The sequence below is a fragment of the Myotis nattereri genome, assembly GCF_964212035.1.
Source record: "Myotis nattereri genome assembly, chromosome: 2".
Taxonomy (NCBI): domain Eukaryota; kingdom Metazoa; phylum Chordata; class Mammalia; order Chiroptera; family Vespertilionidae; genus Myotis; species Myotis nattereri.
This window is the reverse complement of record NC_138076.1, coordinates 120502930-120509326: the sequence shown is the minus strand read 5'-3', so window position 1 is coordinate 120509326 and position 6397 is coordinate 120502930. Positions and strand designations below refer to the sequence as shown.

The 6397-nt window shown below is 52.3% G+C and overlaps 1 long non-coding RNA gene across 1 annotated transcript; it reads right to left on the bottom strand.

The window, feature by feature from the left end:
• Positions 1-1856: 1856 nt before the first annotated feature.
• LOC308513533 lies at positions 1857-4657 on the bottom strand. The gene is made up of 3 exons (XR_013995553.1): positions 4640-4657; positions 3239-3340; positions 1857-1887 (listed from the first exon to the last, which is right to left on the bottom strand). It is a non-coding gene; the product is annotated as an uncharacterized lncRNA (long non-coding RNA).
• Between the last annotated feature and the right edge of the window lie 1740 nt (positions 4658-6397).

Genomic DNA, 6397 nt, shown 5'->3' with positions numbered 1-6397 from the left:
ATCAGCAAGTGGGTCCATTGGGCCACTAGGGGGAGCTCCCCACTCTGGGATTTGGTGGGGTCTGGCTTTGCAGCCTCTAGTTTGGTAGCAGAGAGAAAGGAAACATGAAACTGAAGGAAATAGCAGCCCTTCCTTGCTCCCAGAAGCCCTTCCTCATGGGTTTGGCCCATTTGCAGCCTGAGCAGACTTCAGGGTTCTGGTTCCCTGCAGTTCCAAGAACCACCTCAAAATTACTTTATTCAAAGCAACCTGTCTCTGGCCCCAGGAGTGAGAGGTTGAGATAAGAATCGAAGAAATGCTCTTTCCTCAATTCTTAGTTTGGGGAAAATTGGTTTCCTACCTCGTTATGAACTTGAATAGATTATATATCAAAAGCATATCAACTTCCTATGTTTCTCTCAAGTTCTGCATCCCAACTCTCCCTGTCCATTCTCTATAGAGTTAGGGTCAGAGCAGACTTCCAGTCCCTGAGCAGCTGTGTGGAGGTAGGATGTATGTGGTGACTTGGGGCAGAGAGTTTGGCCTAAACAGCAGCAGGGATTCTCTGTGTCTCTCCAGATGGGCTTTTCTAAACTTGTGTGAAGTCTGCCCCAAGCCTCTGTTAGCTGCAAAACTGTGGGTAGGTAACTTGGGCTTGCTGCCTCTGTTTCCTCATCTGTAAAATGGGAAATGATTGTGCCGACTTCATAGAGTTGTTGTGAGGATTAAATTCCTTAGCACATGGTAAGCACACAATTAGATTGGTTTTTATTATTGTTGTCCTGATGTTGTAATTCTCCTGGAGAAGTTAGTGCAGAATTGAGGCAGGTGTCCTTGCACATACTTCCTCGCACCGCTTGCCAATATAACATAGAAAAACTAACATTTATGTGGTGCATGCACTTGACAAAACGCCCTCGTTTAATAACCATGGAAACTGAAACCCAATAGCTTTCCCTGAGGGCTGGACTCCAGGATCTGGATTCTGCTGGAGAAGGTGTTCCTTCCCCAAGTCACAGAACATCGCCAGCCCCACCGCAGCCACAGCCCCGCAGCCACAGCCTGGGCCCCGAGGGAAAGGGGCCCAGGGGCTACTCGAGGGAGAGCAGAGAGGAGGACGTGGTGGGGCCTGGCTTGGGAGAAGATGGACATCTCCTTCCTCTTATCCAAGTTGGGACCAAGGACCAGATAAAGTCACTTCACCTCCTTACTCCGCTGTCTCCGCTGCCCCCAGGAGCAGAGAAGTGGTCCAAAGGGCAGTCGCAGAACCAGCGGGTTCAGTGGTTTCCCACGTTGTTGGAGCAGCCCTGGAGTGAGGAGGTGGTTGACGGAAAGGACAGCACAACCAGGGCCCCATCCCCAGGATCCGAGTTTACACCTGTGTGCTCAGCTGCTGAAAACATCCTTCATCGCTTCCAGCCACCAGCCCCTCTTGGCCCCCCTGAGGTTGGAAATAAGGCCGCAGTGGGGCTGGGGTGTAAGTGGGCGCTGGCGCTGCCTGTGTGGGGGAGACACCCTCCCCCGGCAGCACGGACCTGGAACCCACTCCTCGGCAGTGGTGGCGCTGCAGACCCCGGCCACTGAGGGCCTCCTGTCAACACCCTCCTGGTCCTGGCCTCTCTTCCCTCCTCCTGGCCTCGGACAGGGAAAAGGCTGAGATCATAGCCTTTGTTTCAAACAGGGGTAAAGCTCAGCCCGGGCATCCCCGGGGGGCACCCTAGACCTCCTCCTCCTCCTCCTAGACTTCTCTTCCTCCACTCATCCTGGCCCCGCGGCCAGCCTGCCTGCCGAGGCCTCCTCTCCTGTCATATGAACACATGTGCTCGGTCTGTGGAACAAGTGAGCGTCCTCTGTCCGCCTGGGTCGCTGTCCTCAGCCAGCGTGGCCAGCAGGGTCGTGCTGAGGGTTCTGTAAGTGCAAAGGGAGAAGGTTTCAAAGTACTGATCGTGACCAGACTTATTCTGATCCTTTCATTGTTAGAACGAAGGCATCTTTAAAACACACACTGAGAACACCTCCCAGGGAAGGAAAATCCTGAAGACCAGGATAGGTCTGATTACCTGGGCCTTCGCTGTCAGCTTCTGGAGACCCTGTCCCTGTAACTCACTGCAAACCAAGATGGACATTGAAACTAAAGAAGCCAGGCAAGCAGTGCCTGGCCTCCTGCCACTGGCGGATGGTGAGGGAGCCTGAGCAGAGCACCTTAGGGAGTGGCCTGGAGGAGGCAGCTGCCTGGGTGGTAAGACCGAAAAGCTGGGAAGGCTCCCGTCAGCTTCCCCACCGACCCCAGGGCCCCAAATATGTCTCTGCTCAATGCCGTGGCCCTGAGATTCTACCACTGGGGGATCATCTGCGGTGGATCTGGTAGCTTTTCTGTTCCCAGAAATCCCTGCTTAAAATGCACCACAGATGGCAGCCCACGAATGAGATGCAGGTGGGGATGCAGGCATGGTTACCAGGCTACAAGCAAGGCAGAAAGGAAATTAAACGGCGAGGTCGGAGTGTGGGCATAAAACAGGTCTGCAGCCTGCGCGGGAGGGCGAAGCCACCGGGGATCTCCACTCCCTGAGCAGGTCAACTCTTGCCTTGTTCTCTCCTTATCTGTTTCTCTACCACCTACACATGCTTGGGAAATGCCAGGCAGCGCCTCCAGCACACTAGTGAGGATATAAAACCCAAAGGGGTTTTTCTGTCCATAGTTCTCTAAGCATCGAAGGCGGTTAGGCCCATTTTTCATCTTGAAAGGGAAGGCAACACTGAATGTCATTTCAGTCTCTTTGCTAATCAGTCATCTTTCTCTGTCTCACTGTCCTTACGGCCAATGCAGGAAGTCTTAGGAAGGACCTTAGGAAGGGAGAAATGTTAGCGTGTAATTAACACTGAGGCTGATTGTTATTTTGTGAGTCATATTTACTGATGAAGATATTTGAGAACCTCAAGGATTGATGCAGGATGCTTGCTAGTTACGTATTAGGACCACATTCTTGCATAACTACGTAGAATGAAAAATTCAGAGAACAAGGGAGGGTGTTGGGCTAAAGGATCTAAGTTTCACATTCTGAATGCTCAACAACTATCCTTTAGAATGATACATCCTCACTTGTCACTGTTTGCCTCTTGTGGAACGACCATCTTTCCTCGCACCAAACAAGTACTTCAGCTAGGACACAGCCAAGCAAAGCATCCCAACTCAGAGAGCGGATCCAGGAGTTTAGAAATGCGTTTGATGATAATTACAGGGAGACAAACCATTACTTACCTTGAGATGCTTGGATTAGCTGTGGATTTTCTTTATCATCCTTATTAGTACCACTGAGCAAAAGTTAACTCTCCAACACGATGGCGATGGCAAAGTCAGAACCTAGAACCCAGAACCCAGAACCCAGTCTTATTCGGGCTGAGCACGCCGCACGCGGTCCTTGCTAAGGCCAGGGTAGGAAGGAATCGGCTGGTGAGAAACCAGGCAGATTCCAGCTCTACTCCCCCTCCACCTCCATTGCAATGTAGCCCGAGGAGCTTAACTGGGACCTTTCGTGGGGCTTAGGGAGGGCCCGCCTTCTCCGATTTACACTGTACATTTCAGCAAGAGCCTCTCCCCTCCTAGGAGGCTTGTTGTGTGCTGGGCCTTTTTGACTTCGTGGCTGGGTCTCAAACCGGCTCAGAATCACCTGTGAGACCTTAACAGGCCCAGACCACCGCCGGGCATATTTAGGCCTGCGGTGCAGCCCGGGAATCTATGATGTAACATTCTCTCCTGGGAGATTCTGATAAGCAGTAATTCACCATCAGTGCCCTAGGAAGCCTCCCAAGGAGCTATTTTGGATCAAATGACCTTGAGATGCCCTGTGGTCTGGCACAGGGTGAATCCCACAGGCACGTCAGCGCTTCCCAAGGAGGCTCCTCATAGCAAATGCGCTCTGCTTTCCCCGCTCTCGCTCTGCCTTTCCTGTCCTCCTAACTGTCCTAACCAGCCAGCTCCTGCTCCTGCGAGGGGGAAGGAAGGGGTGCCTCAGGCTCTGGAATGTGGGCCCCCCTCACTGAGCTCCTGGCCTCCTCTCCGCCCAGCCTTTCCCCATCCCTTTCTAACAATAGGAATTTCTCACCCTCCTCACTTTTCTTCTCTCGCTTTCAAGCGTGTCCAGGACTCCCTTGTTGTGGAAACGCATCACTTGACCCCAGGGCCCCTTCCCTCCTGCAGTCCCCCCTCTTCCTAGTTACACTCCTAGGGGTTACCCACACTCCCTCACCATCTTCCCCCCTTGACCCCTGGCCGCTGGCTTTCAGTGTTATCAGTTCACTTCACTGAAACTGCCTCTTCAGCCACCCTGACCTCTAACCCCCTTCCAGTTCACTATTTCTTGCTGTCAACACTTGGATGCCCCCACTGACATTCGAATGAAATGTGGATGAAGTCAAATTCAGTGTCTCCCACCCGCACATCCATCTTCCCCAATTTCCCCCCTGACTCCATCACCAATTCATTTAGTGAGGACACTGGGGCCCAGAGAGGGAAGGCTCTGGGCAAGGTCAAGGGCCCTTCAAGAAGCCACGGTGAGCTCAGGCCTCCACCCTCAGCCCCGATGGCCTGGAGCTGCCAGGCTCCTGCCCCAGGCGTTTGCAGACCGGGCACCTGTCCTTGTTGGGTCCCACTTGCGCGTACCAGGCCAGAGCCCATGAGGGTGGGCGCCCTGTCTTCGTCTCCTCCATAACGGCCATCAGCACAGAGTACATGGAAGGACCTTAGTCAGAGTTGAGAAGGGGAAGCAGGAGGGCCATGGCGATGCTGCAGACTCAGAAGGAAAGCAGCACTTCATGGCGACTACAACCCAAACGTGCTGCATTTTCAGCTGGGCATCTGAACAGCGATTACCAGGACCACGTTCCCGAGAACTGCCCATCGCCTCCTTACTGGGCCTTGACCAGCGGCGCTGCGCTGACGGGATGACAGAACTCTTTCCTCCATCACTGGCTGATCTGGGCTTGCGGTGTGTAGTGACCCTTCAACTGCTTCATCCTAGATATGTTACAGCAGCAATTCATTCAGAGAACTGTTTAGGACTGTCTTCTTCTGGGAGAAAAAATGGGGTCAAAATCCAGGAGTTCAAGGACTGAGAGTAACATTAGATTGTCTAAATGGAAAGCCAGGTCTATTAACTATTGTTAATATTTATTGAGTACACTAGAGGCCCGATGCACAAAAATTCATGCAAGAGTAGGCCTTCCTTCCCCCGGTTGCTAGCACCGACTTTCCTCCAGCACCCGGGACCCAGGCTTCTCTCCTCTGGCCAGCCACAGGCACCTGGGATTCCAGGCAGCTTTACCCAGGCCCGGGCTTTGTCAGGAAGGACATCTGGAAGACGTCCGGTCTATCTGGTCTAATTAGCATATTACCCTTTTATTAGTATAGATACTATATGGAAGACACGGTTCTTGGTTTGTCTGCACTATCCTATTTCACTCTCACATTCCCATGAGGAAGGTGATCTTACCACCGCTGCTTTCAGATGAGGAAACAGCCTTAGAGAGATCAGTGTCTTACTCGAGATGACTACGGTAGCGAGTCTGGCTTCCCCGGGGGCTGGCCCGGGGCCACCTGCTCAGTAGGCACACTAGACCTTCATGGAGAGCTGTCGCCTCTCTTTGGGGGAGAATTGGTCAGAGGGGAGCCCTCCAGGTGAGATGAGCAGGACTAATCTTATTTGATGAATCTCAGTTAAGATAAAAGTGTAAAAGCAGTTTATGAACTGGTAAGTCCTCCGCACATATTAGGTGCTAAGGCTGTCAATAGTGTAGCCCTTCTCCTGCCTTTATACAAACCCCTTCAGCTGCCTGGTTTTTTGGTGGGAACATTTCCCCCTACAAGTGAACTGCAGTTTCCTTCTTATCAAGCCGTGCCTTCAGCTCTTAGAATTGCCTTTATCCAGATGTCCCAAATGGCTCCTGCCTCCCTGTGGGGTCATCTATGGACAGTGTTTGGACATTTAGGTCAGAATCTATCGGTTTTGTTAAGCCCTCATTTTTAGAAAAACATCTAGATAACAAGCACAAAATGAACACTGAATCACACAGACAACAGAGGTAAAGTTGGGATAAAAGGGTTATTAGTTTTGCCTCTCTGTCTTGTTCTGGGCTTTAAAGGCTCCTCAGGCTGGTTCCCCCGACGAATTTTCCATGCATCCCCAACCCCCTTTGATAGGGGCCAGAGAAGCCGCCTGGGAGGAAGGTAGGACTCTCCAGAAACAGGGGTGCACCAGCAGCAGGAACAGCATCGACACCGGAGCTCTTCCTCCTGGTGTTGGGGGGAAAGGGAACAATTACCCTAAAATGCACCGCCCCAGCGTGGGAGGGCAGCCTAGATGTACCCCCACAGGAAGGCCACGGAGAGCTAAGGAAATGGAGGAGACTGGCTTCTCCCTTA